Raw genomic sequence first — 15,922 nt, forward strand, 5'->3', positions numbered from 1 at the left:
AAATCCCAACAAATAGACCACACTGAGTCTCCAGGCAGATGGTGGCAATCTCTCTGCTCCGCCCTGGCGGTGGTAGAGAGCATTTATGAAGGACCAGATGGCACGTGTGCTGGTGCAAGTGGAGGTAGACGAGAAGGCTGAACGCTTTACCCAGTGTTTCTAAAGCTTGATTTGGCTTTCATTTGATTTAAATGTCTCAAAAGTAGAGAAAGGAGCCAATCTTCTGCTGATACAGAAACACACATTTGGGAATCAAATCCGACCGTTGCTCATTTATTCACTTTTTAAAAGCACATACTGAGTGCTCAGTATGTGCCAGGCGCAGGGCTTAATATAGGACAGGCAAGTATGATTATATCCCCATTTTACAGACCAGGAGACTGAGGCTCAGGTACATCAATCCAGGTCCCACAGCTCTGAGGTGTGGTCCTGGAATTAAAACATGGCGCCGCAAAGAGCACGGGTTCTGCAGTCAGACTGCAGGGAACATCCTTTTTTTTTTTTTTTTGAAGATTTTATTTATTCATTTGACAGAGAGAGACAGCCAGTGAGAGAGGGAACACAAGCAGGGGGAGTGGGAGAGGAAGAAGCAGGCTCCCAGCAGAGGAGCCTGACGTGGGGCTCGATCCCCAAACGCCGGGATCACGCCCCGAACCGAAGGCAGACGCTTAACGACTGCGCCACCCAGGCGCCCCTGCAGGGAACATTCTTTGTCTTATAGATGGATGTATGAAATTAAGGGATGTTTATTTTTGCGAGTGTTCTCTGGAGGGGACCCCAGCCCACCGTGGACAACAGCTCTAGCTCAGTGGGGAGGTTTAGTGTAAGGATGTAGGGATGGGAGCCATCAGCATATAGAAGGCAAGTGAGGGCCGGGAGAGAAAGCACCAGCCAGAATGACTTGTTCAAGGTCATACAGCCATCAAGGGCAGAGCCAAGCCCACGGAAGTGCACTCCTCCCCCGCCCCCGCCCGCCATTCCCTGCAGCTGGGTGGAAAAGCATAGGTCTTGGCTGCCACCTCCATAGCAGGAGTTCCTTCCCCCAAACTGTTCCTCAGCCCCCTTCCTCTTGCTTTCAGACAGGCGTTGCTTCCCAGGTAGCGGTAACCGTATGAGCATCCAAGCAACTTGGGTGAGTAGTATCTCAGAGCTAACTGAGGGAATTTCAGGCCAAAGAGACAACCCTGGGGTTTTCATCACCACTTCCCCTGAAGAACCTTGCTGCAAAGGCTCCCACATGAAACTTTCCTTCTCAGAAACTCAGTGCTGTCTGGGAGGATGTTTGCAGAGCAGTGACTGTCATTTGACAAAGGCTGGTCCTCTCCAGAACAGTAACATTTGTCTGTTGCTGGTCTCTACCTTGTTCCTTTCTCTCCCATGGAGCCTCAGGCCCTCATGCTGTTGTGTTTTTCCCTTCTGTGGACATGATAGCATCTTGTGTTGACTGTCTACATGTGCACAATAAAAGCATCTCTCCAGAAAGAATATTACAGTGGCTTATGGGCCCGTTCCTAGGCCTTTGTTTCAGGGGACAGGAACTTCAGCCAAAGGAATAAATCTCTATCAGTGGAATTTCAGGCATTGGCCAGCAAGTTGAGAGAAGGCACCTTTCTGGCATTTCTGAAATCATACTACTGGCTCTGGATGTCAACTCATTTGGGAACTAGTGTCTATAGCTGGAAAATTCGCAGAACACATGTGGTCAAGTGGAGAGGGCATAGGCTCTGGAGTTGGACTGTCTGAAGTCACATTCTGGCTCTGGCATTTACCAGCTGTGGGATCGTGCTTAAATTCTTTAAATGCTTGGTGCCTCAGTTTTCTCATTCTATAAAACAAGATAGTCCTAGCACCTAATCACAGGGTTCTTACATGGATGTAACTAAATAACTTGAATGCATATGAACACTTAGCGTAGTGCCCGGCACGATGGGAAGCACTTAGTGAATGATACTTAGTCTTGCCCTTCCCTCACTAAAGCTGCCTTGTCCTTAGGTCCCTGAACTATGTAGATCACTCTGGGTGATCTCAGTTCAACTGGGATTATGGAGTATCTGCTGAGTGCCTAGCCCTGTGCTGGGGGCACTGTGAGGACTACAATAGAAATCTATGAAGGAGGAGCTATTTTCAAGGACCTTCTTTGGTGGGATGTTTTGAGCTTCTTCCAAAGAGCCCCCTCTGGCAGCTAGGTGGAGAGGCCCAGGGCTCTTCCTTACACAGCGTAGCGAGGGCTTTAAACTCGTGGACTCTGCTAGCAGGAAGGCATGTGTTCAATTTTTGCCTCCGCCTCTGGACAGTGGTATGACCTTGGCAAGGCTCACTATGTCCCCATGCCTCCATTTGGGCATGCCTCGGCTCTTTATCTGTAAAATGAGCATCATAACTCCCTTCTTTTTTTTTTTTTAATGATTTTTTATTATATTATGTTAGTCACCATACAGTACATCCCCGGTTTCCGATGTAAGGCTCGATGATTCATTAGTTGTGTATAACACCCAGTGCACCATGCAATACGTGCCCTCCTTACTACCCATCACTGGTCTATCCCATTCCCCCACCCCCCCTCCCCTCTAAAGTCCTCAGTTTGTTTCTCATAGTCCATAGTCTCTCATGTTTCATTCCCCCTTCTGATTACCCCCCCTTTCTTTATCCCTTTCTTCCCCTACTGATCTTCCTAGTTCTTATGTTCCATAGATGAGAGAAATCATATGATAGTTGTCTTTCTCTGCTTGACTTATTTCACTTAGCATTATCTCCTCCAGTGCTGTCCATGTTGTAGCAAATGTTGAGAACTCGTTCTTTCTGATAGCTGAGTAATATTCCATTGTATATATGGACCACAACTTCTTAATCCAGTCATCTGTTGAAGGGCATCTCGGCTCCTTCCACAATTTAGCTATTGTGGACATTGCTGCTATGAACATTGGGGTGCATATGGCCCTTCTCTTCACTACGTCTGTATCTTTGGGGTAAATACCCAGTAGTGCAATGGCTGGATCATAGGGTAGCTCAATTTTTAACTTTTTAAGGGACCTCCACACTGTTTTCCAGAGTGGCTGTACCAACTTGCATTCCCACCAACAATGTAGGAGGGATCCCCTTTCTCCACATCCTCTCCAACAATTGTTGTTTCTTGCCTTGTCTATTTTTGCCATTCTAACTGGCGTAAGGTGGTATCTCAGTGTGGTTTTGATTTGAATTTCCTTGATGGCTAATGATTTTGAACATTTTTTCATGTGTCTGTTAGCCATTTGTATGTCTTCATTGGAAAAGTGTCTGTTCATATCTTCTGCCCATTTTTTGATTTGTTTATTTGTTTCTCGTGTATTGAGTTTGAGAAGTTCTTTGTAGATCTTGGATACCAGTCCTTTATCTGTAGTGTCATTTGCAAATATATTCTCCCATTCCGTGGGCTGCCTCTTAGTTTTTCTGACTGTTTCCTTGGATGTGCAGAAACTTTTAATCTTGATGAAGTCCCATAAATTCATTTTATCTTTTGTTTCTCTTGCCTTTGGGGATGTGTCATGAAAAAGGTTGCTTTGGCCGATGTCGTAGAGGTTGTTGCCTATGTTCTCCTCTAGAATTTTGATGGATTCCTGTCTCACATCGAGGTCTTTCATCCATTTGGAGTTTATTTTTGTGTATGGTGTGAGATAGTGGTCAAGTTTCATTCTCTTGCATGTAGCTGTCCAATTTTCCCAGCACCATTTATTGAAGAGACTGTCTTTTTCCCACCGGATGTTTTTTCCTGCTTTATCAAATATTAGTTGCCCAAAGAGCCGAGGGTCCATTTCTGGGCTCTCTATTCTGTTCCATTGGTCTATGTGTCTGTTTTTGTGCCAGTACCATGCTGTCTTTGTGATCACAGCTTTGTAGTACAGCTCGAAATCCGGCATTGTGATGCCCCCAGCTTTGTTTTTCCTTTTCAACAGTTCCTTGGCGATTCGGGGCCTTTTCTGTTTCCATACAAATTTAAGGACTGTTTGTTCCAGTTCTTTGAAAAATGTCCTTGGTATTTTGATCGGGATAGCATTGAAAGTGTAGATTGCTCTGGGTAGCATGGACATTTTAACTATGTTAATTCTTCCGATCCATGAGCATGGAATATCTTTCCATCTTTTTATGTCTTCCTCAATGTCTTTTAAGAGTGATTTATAGTTTCTAGAATATAGGTCCTTTACGTCTCTGGTTAAGTTAATTCCAAGGTAACGTATGGTTTTTGGTGCTATTGTAAATGGGATGGATTCCCTAATTTCTCTTTCTTCGGTCTCGTTATTCGTGTATAGAAATGCAACTGATTTCTGAGCATTTATTTTGTATCCTGCCACGTTACTGAATTGCTCTATAACTTCTAATAGTTTGGGAGTGGCTTCTTTTGGGTTTTCCATATAGAGTATCATGTCATCTGCAAAGAGAGACATTTTGACTTCTTCTTTGCCATTTTGAATACCTTTGATCCCTTCTTATCGTCTGATTGCTGTTGCAAGGACTTCTAGTACTATGTTGAATAATAGTGGCGAGAGTGGGCATCCTTGTCGAGTTCCTGATCTTAAGGGAAAGGCTTCCAGCTTTTCCCCATTGAGAATAATATTTGCAGTAGGCTTTTCATAGATGGCTTTTATGAGACTGAGAAATGTACCTTCTATTCCTACACTCTGAAGGGTTTTAATCAGGAAAGGATGCTGTATTTTGTCAAATGCTTTTTCGGCATCGATTGAGAGGATCATATGGTTCCTGAGTCTTTTCTTGTTGATATGATGTATCACGCTGATTGATTTGCGAATATTGAACCACACTTGCATCCCAGGTATGAATCCCACTTGATCGTGATGGATAATCCTTTTAATGTACTGTTGGATTCTATTAGCAAGTATCTTGTTGAGGATTTTGGCGTCCATATTCATTAGGGAAATCGGTCTGTAATTCTCCTTTTTGAGGGGGTCTTTGCCTGGTTTGGGGATCAAGGTAATATTGGCCTCATAGAATGAGTTTGGTAGCTTTCCTTCTGTTTCTATTTTTTGAAATAGCTTTAGGAGAAATAACTCCCTTCTTTTACATGATATGGTCATCAACATAGATCCATACTTACTGCTTTGTTACTGCAGTTACCTTTTCAATCAGATGGAAAAAAAAGGAGTTACAAAAATACATTACGATCTTTAATATTTACCTATAAATATTAATATTATGTGTACTGGTGCTCTTTATTTCTTTGTGTGGATTTGAGTTACTATCTAGTGTCCTTTCATTTCAGCCTGAAGGGACTCCCTTTGCCATTTTCCCCTCTTTTTTTTTTTTTAAGATTTAACTATTTATTTATTTATTTTGAGAGAGAGAGTGCAAAAGGTGGGGAGGGACAGAAGCAGAGGGAGAGAGAGACTCTCCAGCAGGTGCCACGCTGAGTGCAGAGCCCACTGTGGGGCTTGATCCCATGACCCTGAGATCATGACATGAGCCGAAACCAAGAGTTGGACGCTTAACCTACTGAGCCACCCAGGCCCCTCCCCTCTTTTTTTAATTGAGACATAATTGACATATAATATTGTGTTAGTTTCTGGTGTATGTGATGATTCAATATTTGCATGTATTGCAAAATGATCACCACAGTAAGTCTAGTTAACATCTGTCACCGTACATACTTATAAAAAACGTTTTTTCTTGTGACGAAGAATTTTGACATCTGCTCTCTTAGCAACTTTCAAATATGCAATACAGTATTATGAACTATAGTCACCATGCTATACATTCCACCCCCATGACTTACTTATTTTATAACTGGAGGTTTGTATCTTTTGACCCCTTCACCCATCTTGCCCACCCCCAACACCCCCCATCTCTGGCAACCACTAGTCTGTTAGTCTGTTCTCCGTAGATTCAAAGCTTGGGTTAGTGTTTTTGGTTCTACATATAAGTGAGATGATATGATATTTGTCTTTCTCTGACTTAGTTCACTTGGCATAATGCCCTCAAGGTCCATTCACGTTGTTGCAGATGGCAGGATTTCATTCTTTTTTGGTGGCTGAATAATATTTTCCTTCATTTTTAAGGGTAGTTTTGCTGGGTACAGAATTCTCAGCTGACAGCTTCTGCCTTTCAACACGTTAAATATATCATCCCACTGCCTTCATGCCTCCCTAGTTTCTGATAAGAAATCAACCGTTCTTGAGGATCATTTGTGATGAGTGACTTGTCTCTTGCTGTTTTCAAGATTATCTCCTTGCCTTTGGCTTTTGACAGTTTGTTTATGATGTGTCTAGGTGCATACCTTTTTGAGTTTATCCTCCTTGGAGCTAGTTGAACTTTTTGATGTGTAGATTAATATTTTTCATCAGATTTGGGGAGGTTTTTGCTATTATTTCTTCAAATATTCTTCCTGCCTCTTTCTTTCTCTCCTCTCCTTCCGAGACTTCCCTTATGTTAATGTTGTACATTTGAGGATGTCCCATGGGTCTCTCATGCTCTGGTCGTTTTTCTTTATTCTTTTTTCTTTCTCTTTCTCACATTGGATATCAATATCTTCAAATTTGCTGATTTTTTTCTTCTGTCTGTTCAAATCTGCTGTAAATTTTTCTCTAATAAATTTTTCACATCAGTTATTGTACTTTTCAACTCCAGAATTTCTATTTGGTTCTTTTCTTTTTTTATGATTTTATTTATTTATTTGACAGAGAGAGACAGCCAGCGAGTGAGGGAACACAAGCAGGGGGAGTGGGAGAGGAAGAAGCAGGCTCATAGCGGAGGAGCCTGATGCGGGGCTCGATCCCATAACGCCGGGATCACGCCCTGAGCCGAAGGCAGACGCTCAACCGCTGTGCCACCCAGGTGCCCCTCTATTTGGTTCTTTTAAAAAATAATTTCTACCTCTTTTTGATATTCTCTATTTATTGAGACTGCATTCTCACACTTTCCTTTAGTTCTTTAGACATGGTATCCTTTAGCTCTTTGGACATATTTTAAATAGCTGATTTGAGTCTTTGTCTAAAAGTCCAACATTTTGGCTTCCTCAGGGACAGTTTCTAGTGGTTGTTTTGTTTTTTTCCTGGGTATGGTCTACTTTGCAGGTCTCATAATTTTTTGTTAGAAACTGGTCATTCTGAATATTATAAATGTAACTCTGGAAATCAGAATCTTTCTCCTTCCCAGTGTTTGTCATTGCTGCTGCTTGTTGTAGTTGTTGTTTGTTTGTTAAGTGAATCTATTTGAACTTCCACCAGAGCTGGTTGGTCCTACCTCATAGTTACACTTTACAAAGTATAACTCCCCCTATTTTTTGCCTTGGCTGACCCACAACTCTTTTGATGAGACTTGAGGCCAGTCATTGGGAGGAGCAAATTATAAATATTAAACTTGTCTTATGCTTCTTAGATCTCAGCTGAGCTTACGCTTCTTAGATCTTCTCATTTCAAGGAACTCGTAAATCATAGGGCCAACCAGCATTCATTATCTGCCCTCATGTCAGAAAGAGAAAAAAACAATCATGAGAAATGATCCCATTCCATTCTCCTAAGAGGGTGTAAATGACTCCCCTAAAAAGAATCAGCCACAATCTGGAAGGAGAGTTGAGATCCATGTCACCCAGATATATGCCCCCAGCCCTCTCCTTCCATTCCTGATTTTCCCTACGTTTGAGGGGAGAGGAGCGCGCCCCTGCAGACTGGAGTTGGCTAAGTCCTACAGTGTTGCCAGAGATAGGTTCTCTCCCCACAGCAAATGGGGGCAGCCATCATGGCAATCTGGAGGCAATCAGAGACTGGGGCAGAGGGACTGGAAATGTAGGCTGAGGAGCATGGGGCAGAGTATGTCCAATGTTGGATGTGGAGTTGGGGAGGAAGGGAAAGGGTGAAAGGAGACAGGCAATGGGAAAAAGAATGGTTGATCAGTTCTGTGTGACTGGGACAGGTTTACAGCAAGAGGCAGTTTGCTTTTTCTGTTTCTATATTTTCACCAGTTTGTATTATTTATTTATTTTTTAAACTTTTTTTAAGAATCTATTTTTAAGAAATCTCTACACCCAGTGTGGGGCTTGAACTTACAACCCAGAGATCAGGAGTTGCATGTTGTACTGACTGAGCCAGCCAGATGCCCCTCACCAGACAGTTTTTAATATTGTTACTTGGGTTCTGGTGACGTTCCCCAACTATCAACCTTTTACATTCATTTAACAAGCGGTTACCATGTATCAGGTACTGGGAATACTAATATGAATAAAATAGGTCCCTCGGGGTTTATAGGGGAAACCACTGTATAGAAAATTACAGGATAGGGAGAGCAGGAAGGAAGGCCAGAGAACTGGGGGCCCCAAAGAGGCCCCTCACTCCAGCTTGGAGAGGGGCTAGGAAATGGGATTCTGTTAGGTTTCTGGAAGGAGGTAATACTTCAGCTGAATCTCTAACCTTAAAGTCCATGAAGTTAGTTAGGTGTTGGTGGGAGGAGCATGTGAGAGTGCAGGCATCCTAGACAGAAGAAATAGCAAATGCAGACAGAAGCCAGAGAGAGCCTCTGGTACATTCTGAAATGGAAAATAGCTTTGGAGGATGGACATGGGGTGAATGGAGGGTACCAGAAGGAGATGAGATTAGAAAGCTAAAAAAGGCCAGATCACAAAATGCCCTGTGTGTTTTAAGGAGGCATCTGTGTTTTATCTTAAGGTTATGGAGGAGTCAATGAAGGATTTTGCAAGAGGATGACCTGGGTAGTGTAATAAGGTGGTTGACTGCAGAATCATATACTATTGATGTTCAAAACTGTGACCCTTTTACCAACAGCAGCAGTCTCACCGGGAAACTCATTAGAAATAGAAATTCTTGGGCCCCAACCCAGACCTGCTTGATCAGACATTCTGAAGGTGGGACCCAGTCATCTGTGTTTGAACGAGCTCTCCCAGTGATTCCAATGCTTGCTCAGGTCGGAGAACCACTGCCCGAGACAGATCACCTAGGTTGGAATCCTAGCTCTCCCTGTGTATAACCATGGGCAAGTGCAAAATTTTCTGAGCCCATTTCCTCACCTGTAAAATGGGGATTATAAAGCTATTGTGAAGATTAAGTACATTAATATGTGAAAAGTCCCTAGAGTGATACGTGGTCCATAGAATGTGAGCCATTATCACGAATGTTATTGTCACCCAAATTCTTTCTAGATGGCTCAATGTTTTTATCTGACCTGTGGGCCTTAGTTTAGTGTCATGGCTCTTCTCCCTTCCCTTTCCTCCCCTCACGTGTAGAAAAATAACTATTAAATGTCTATTACAAGCGAAGGGGTGCTTAGGGGAATTCACCTGGAGCTAATGTTAGCACCCTAATGAGAATCCAGGTTTGCTGACTATAGAAGAGGTGGAGCTCAGGGTGCGGCCTTGGACAACCCCCCTTCCCGGCTCTTGTCCTCAGTATGCTCATCTGTGGAGTTGAGGGGGTTGGAACAGATGATTTTGGAGGACTTTGACATTCGGTACTTCTACTTACCTTTAAATGTCAGGTTCGGCAAACGTTCATTAAGTGTTATTCTAGTAACTTTTCACAAGCCTGTGAGATAGGTGGTATTATTATCCCCCAATTGAAAATGAGAACATGGAAGCTGAGAGAAGATAAGCTTACCCCAGACTGCGCAGCACCCCGTACACAGGGCTGAGATTTGAGCCAAGCCTGGCTGGTTCTAGGGCGTATGTCTCTTCTGCTTCTCACATTGCCCCCCCCCCCCCGCCGTGGCACACTGTGGCTTCCTTCAGAGAGATAAATGGACTTGCCCAAGGTCACACAACGAAGCAAGGGGCAGAGAAAGGACCAAAACCCAGGTTTTCTGACTCCGGGCCCGTGTTTGGTCTACAAATCACAGCGGCCTCTAACAATGGAGGCTAACAGCGTGCTAAGTGCCGGACAGATTAATGGCCCGCCTCTTGCCTACAGGCTCCAACAATCTAAAGTCAATAGACTGAAACACACCAGCAGTGTAACGAACGACCCTGTGGCACAGAGGTCAGCAGTGTCTGCAGGAGCCAATCTGAAATGCCTAGAGGGGCCCAAGAGGGTTTGAGGTGCACTTCCTGTCTGAGGACGTTTTCAGGAGCTATTTGAAGGTGTTATGACAAGTGACATGCTGTCTTTTTCTGAGCAAATGATGGGTAAAGTTGGAGATCCCTCCATTCACCCCACTCCATCTCCAGAGCGGAGTGTGGACATTGTGGGGCAGGAAGAAAATGTTAGAACTTCTATTCCCATTGCCTCTTTATTTTATCACTTTTAAATTTCTAGGTTCTATATATACTTTATGATGTAAAACAGACACACTAAAATTTAGGGGTGCTTGATTAGAATTTACAAATTTCTCATCCGTAATTTATAAATTTGTGTGTTTGTGTATATTATATAATGTCCATAATTATTTTTTAGTGTGCAGTATATTAATATAATTTGTAAATGAGCAATATATATATATGTACTTAAGTACATGTGCATAAATTAAATATATAAATAAATATATTAAAATTATATGATATTTGGGGATATACTCAAACATTTTTCTGAACAGGGGTTCAGGGAGATAGGCACCACACCTCACCATCATGCACTAGGAAGCAATATTCTGAGGCTTGCAGAAACCCTAGCTTCTTTGGCATTTATTAGCCACAAATGTCTGTCGGTCCACTTGCTTGGTCTAAGTGCCTACCTGGCATGCAGAGAGTCTGGCAGAGGCAGAGCCCCTGGCCCTGTAGGGTTGTAGAGCACAAGATCGGTGATAGGGGGTCAGTAACATCAATTTTGGTGTATCCACACAAAGGAATTTTATCTTGTGATCTAAAAAAAATTTTTATTTAAATTTTACTTAATTAACATTCGTGATTTATTTTTTATTTTATTTTTTATTTTTTAATAATTTTTATTTTGTTATATTAGTATCTTTTAAAAAATAAAATAATATTTTTTATTTTTTTAAAAGATGTTATTTGAGAGAGAGAGTGAGTGAGAGAGAGAGAGAGCACAGCTGGGGGATGGGGGGAGAGGCAGAGGGAGAAGCAGACTCCTTGCTGAGCAGGGAGCTCGATGTGGGGCTCCATCCCAGGACCCCAAGATCATGACCTGAGCTGAAGGCAGATGCTTCACCGACTGAGCCACCCAGGTGCCCCAACGTTCATGATTTAAAATGTAGGAGAAAAATGTCATAATGTGGAGAGATGGTCTTATACTGTAATTGTAAAGAAAAGTAGTTTGCAGTTACATTGGGAATGATTGGTGTTTTTATTAAAAGACCCCGCCCATCCTGTATATGTGCATGGAAAAAGACTAGGAGGAAACAGCCCAAAATACTCACCGTAGTGTGCAATTGCAGGCATTTTTATTTTCTTCTTTGTAGCTATTTTTGTTTTCCAAAATTTCTATAGGAAGTTTATTATTTTTTTTGAGAGAGAGAGAGATTGAGAACGCACGCGAGCAGGGGTGGGTGGGATGGGGAGGGACAGAGGAAGAGGGAGAGTGAATCTTAAGCAGGCTCCGCACTCAGCACAGAGCCCAAGGCGGGGCTCGATCTCACAACCCTAAGATCATGACCTGAGCTGAAATCAAGAGTCGGACACTTAACCGACTGAGCCACCCAGGCGCCCCTCTGTGAGAAGTTTATGTTGCTTTTGTAATCAGGAAGAACACTCTTTTTTAAAAAAAATAAATAGAGCACCTGCACTCGAGAGAGCTTTAAGCATCCTTTCAGTGCACAATGCAGACTTGCAGGAAGAAAAATGAGCCCTGCTTGTTGCTGTTTCCTGTAAAGAGGATGCTAAGGACCTTATCACATCAGTGCGAGATGAGGATACAGGGGGAGAAGTTTCTCTCGGATCTCAGAACCAGGAAGAGTTGCACTGGTTTGCTTTTGTTTCATGGATGTTGTGACTCATGTGACTCAATAATCATCAAACATTTTTGCCTGAGAATCCCCTGTGATTTTCTTAAACGTTTTATTCCGAGGTAATTTTAGATTTATGTGAAAGTTGAAAAAAATAGTACAGGAGAGTTCCAGTATGCCCTTTACCCCGTCTTCTCTGATGTTAACTGACTTAACCCATAGTACAGTGATCCAACCCAGGAAATTAACACTGGTACAATAATACTGACTTAATGTCTTAGTTCAGGCTGCCGTAACTAAGTACCACGGAGCGGGTGGCTGACAAACAACAGAAATTGATTTCTCACAGGACTAGAGGCTGGAAGTCTGAGAAATGGGTGCTAGCATGGTTGCATGAGGGCCTTTTTCTGGGCTGTGGACTGCCATCACATGGCAGAAAGAGGGAGAGAAAGCTCTCTGGGGTCCCCCCCCCTTTTTTTAAAGATTTTATTTCTTTGACAGAGAAAGAGAGAGAATGAAAACAAGCAGGGGGAGCAGCAGGCAGAGGGAGAGGGAGAAGCAGGCTCCCCGCTGAGCAGGGAGCCCGATGCGGGGCTCGATCCCAGGACCCTGGGTTCATGACCTGAGCCAAAGGCAGACATTTAACCGACTGAGCCACCCAGGTGTCCCTGGGGTCCCCTTTATAATGGCACTCATTCCATTCATGAGAGCTCCACCCTTGTGACCTAATTATCCCCCAAAGTCCCTACCTCCTAATGACATTACATTAAGGGTTAGGTTTCAACATAAGAATTTGGGGGGACACATTCAGTCTGTTGCCCTAAACCACAGAGTTTATACACATTTCCCTAGTCCTTCCACTGATTTTTTTTTTTCCTGTCCCGGGATCCAATCCAGGATCCCACGTCGCATTGAGTTGTCATGTTCCCTCAGTCCCTTTAAATCTTTAACAGTCTTTCTCTGCTTTCATGACCTTGATGCTTTTTTAAAGATATTGACCAGCTACTTTGTAGACTGCTCCTCAATGGAGGGTTTTCTGATGTTTTTTCATGATTAGATTGACGTTATCCATTTTTGACAAGAATACCACATAAATGATACTGTGCTATTCTCAGTGTTCTGACCTTTGGTAACTAAGTGTTGCCTTGCACATTTTTATCATACAGTTTTACAGTCTTGAGTGTAAACAGTTGCAAAGATGTTCTTTCCAATCTATTGTAAATATCAGCATTTAAAATAAAAGGGTTCTTCTTTCTTTTAAATGTATTAATGGAATCTAAACACCAAAGTGATTTTACTCACCATCATTTTATTTGAAAACATATAAGCAAGTCTTTTTAAGCACTTAACATTGTACTCCTTCAATCTGTATTTCTAGTTCACTTCCCCCAGAGAATTTTATCTTAAGGTAGTACATTTTTATACACAAAAGTCTAAGGCGCCCCCTCAGACTTTTCTGTAACAAAAATATACTCATAAATTGAAATTAACTTTTACTTTCTGTGTCCACAAAACACTAATTATTTAAAAATATTACAATTACTGTATATAAATGTTAAGAACAGAATAAATATATTAAAAGTTTTTGAAAATAGGGGTGCCTGGGTGGCTCATTCGGTTAAGCATCTGACTCTTGGATTTGGCTCAGCTCATGGTCTCAGGGTTGTGGGATCAAGCCCTGCTTGGGCTCTGCGATCAGTGGGAGTCTGCTTGGATATTCTCTCCCTCTGTCCCTCCCTTCCTTGAGCTCACTCTTTCTCTCTCAAATAAATAAATCTTAAAAAATAAATATAATTATTAGCTACATGAATTTTTATTTAAGTGCATCTCTTAATGAAATGGATGGGATTTTTTTAAGGTATCCATGGATAAATATTACTTATTGCTAGAAAACCAGTATTCAGCATCAATTCCATTTCTAATTTTCTTTATATACATAAGGACTGAGAAATCTTGTTCATAGAAATAGAAGATGAGAGTTGACATAACTCCATGAGTTCCTTCTGAGTTACATACCAAAAATCAGTGATCTCCCTGAAAAAAACTTTTTCCCATTTTTTTTATTGCAGTGTAATTCACATGCCATAAAATGTACTCTCTTAAAGTATAAAATTCAGTGGTTTTAGTATATTCAAAAAGTGGTACGATTATTACCACTATCCAATTCCAGAATATTTTCATCACACCAGAAAGACATTTCTTACACATTAGCAGTCACTTCCCATTCCTTCCCCCTTCAGCCTTTGGCAACCACTAACCTTTCCGTCTGTATGGATTTTGCTATTCTGGGCATTTCATATAAATGGAATCATATAATATGAGCCTTTTTTTGGTCTGGCTTCTTTCACTTTGCTTAATGTTTTTAAGGTTTATTCTTTTTATGGCTGAATAAGAGTCCATGGTATAGACATACTACATTTTCTTTATCCGTTTATCTGTTGGTGGACATTTCAATTGTTTCCACCTTTTGGCTATTGTCAGTAGTGTTCTTATGAACATTTGTATACAAGTTTTCAGGTGGACATGTTTCATTTCTCTTGGGTATATATACCTCAGAGTGGAATTGTTAGGTCACATGATAACTATGTTTAACCTTTTAAGGAAGTGCTGGACTGTTTTCCAAAGTGGCAGTGACATTATACATTCTTTTTCTTTAAAGATTTTATTTATTTATTTGACAGAGAGAGACAGCCAGCGAAAGAGGGAACACAAGCAGGGGGAGTGGGAGAGGAAGAAGCAGGCTCCCAGCAGAAGAGCCTGATGTGGGGCTCGATCCCAGAACGCTGGGATCACGCCCTGAGCCAAAGGCAGACGCTTAACAACTGCGCCACCCAGGTGCCGTGACATTATACATTTCTATCACTAGTGTGTAAGCATTCCAACTTCTCCACATCCTTGCCAACACTTGTTATTATTTGTCTTTTTTATTATAGCCATTCTAGTGGATGTGAAGCAGTATTTCTTTATAGTTTTTTTTTTAAAGATTTTATTTCAGAGAGAGAGCGCAAGCACAGGCATGAGTGGGGGAGGGGCTGAGGGAGAAGCAGACACCCTGCTGAACAGGCAGCCCAATGCGGGGCTCCATTCTAGGACCCTGGGATCATGACCTGAGCCGAAGGCAGACATTTAACCAACTGAGCCACCCAGGTGCCCTTCTCTTACATCCCATGACCCTGAGCTCATGACCTGAGCTGAAACCAAGAATCAGATGCTCAACCGACTGAGCCACCCAGGCAGCCCTCTCTCATGATGTCCTTAATAACATTTTCTTTTCTCTAGCGTATGTTATTGTAAGAATATAGTGTTTGATACATATAACATACAAAATATGTGTTAATTGACTGTTTATGTTATTGGTGAGACTTTCAGTCAACAGTAGGCTATTAGTAGTTAAGTTCTTGGGGAATCAAAAGTTACGTGTGGATTTTTGACTGCATGGGAGGATTGGTGCCCCTAACCCCTGCATTCTTCAAGGGTCAACTATATTTTGTTGAAGATTTTTTTATTATTGTGGTAAAATACACATAACATAAAATTCACCATTTCAACCATTTGAAAGTGCCAACTCAGTAGCATTTAGTACATTCACACTGTTGTGCAATCATCACTGCTATGTAGTTCCAGAACATTTTCATCACCCCAGAAGGAAACCCCATACACATTAAACAGTCACTCCTCATTCTCCCCTCTTCCTGGCCCTTGGCAACCACTAATCTACTTTTGTCTCCATGGATTCACCTATTCTGAATTTTTTTGAGGATTTTTACATCTATATTCATAAAGAATATTTATCCATAGTTTTGCCCAGGTGTGAGGTGAAAATGGCTTGGGTGAAATTCTTTCTGTTTAGAGAATGACTATTACAAATTCTTTATCAGTAAGCAGCCCACAAAGCCCATAAAGAGGGGGCCTACCCTTTCTGCCAAACACAATCATTCACAGGCCCCTTTGTACCCAGTTCATTTGGCAAGGGAGGGAGGTGTGCAGAGAAAAGGAGACGAGCAATCTTTCAGCTTTGTCTCCCTTCTGTTTGGTGAGAAAGAAGGACTCTGAAAGAAGTGCTGCCCAGCATGGCTCCAGGCAAAATGTAAACATT

The sequence above is a fragment of the Ursus americanus genome, chromosome X (assembly GCF_024610735.1).
Source record: "Ursus americanus isolate L20-20 chromosome X, mUrsAme1.1.p, whole genome shotgun sequence".
Lineage (NCBI taxonomy): Eukaryota > Metazoa > Chordata > Mammalia > Carnivora > Ursidae > Ursus > Ursus americanus.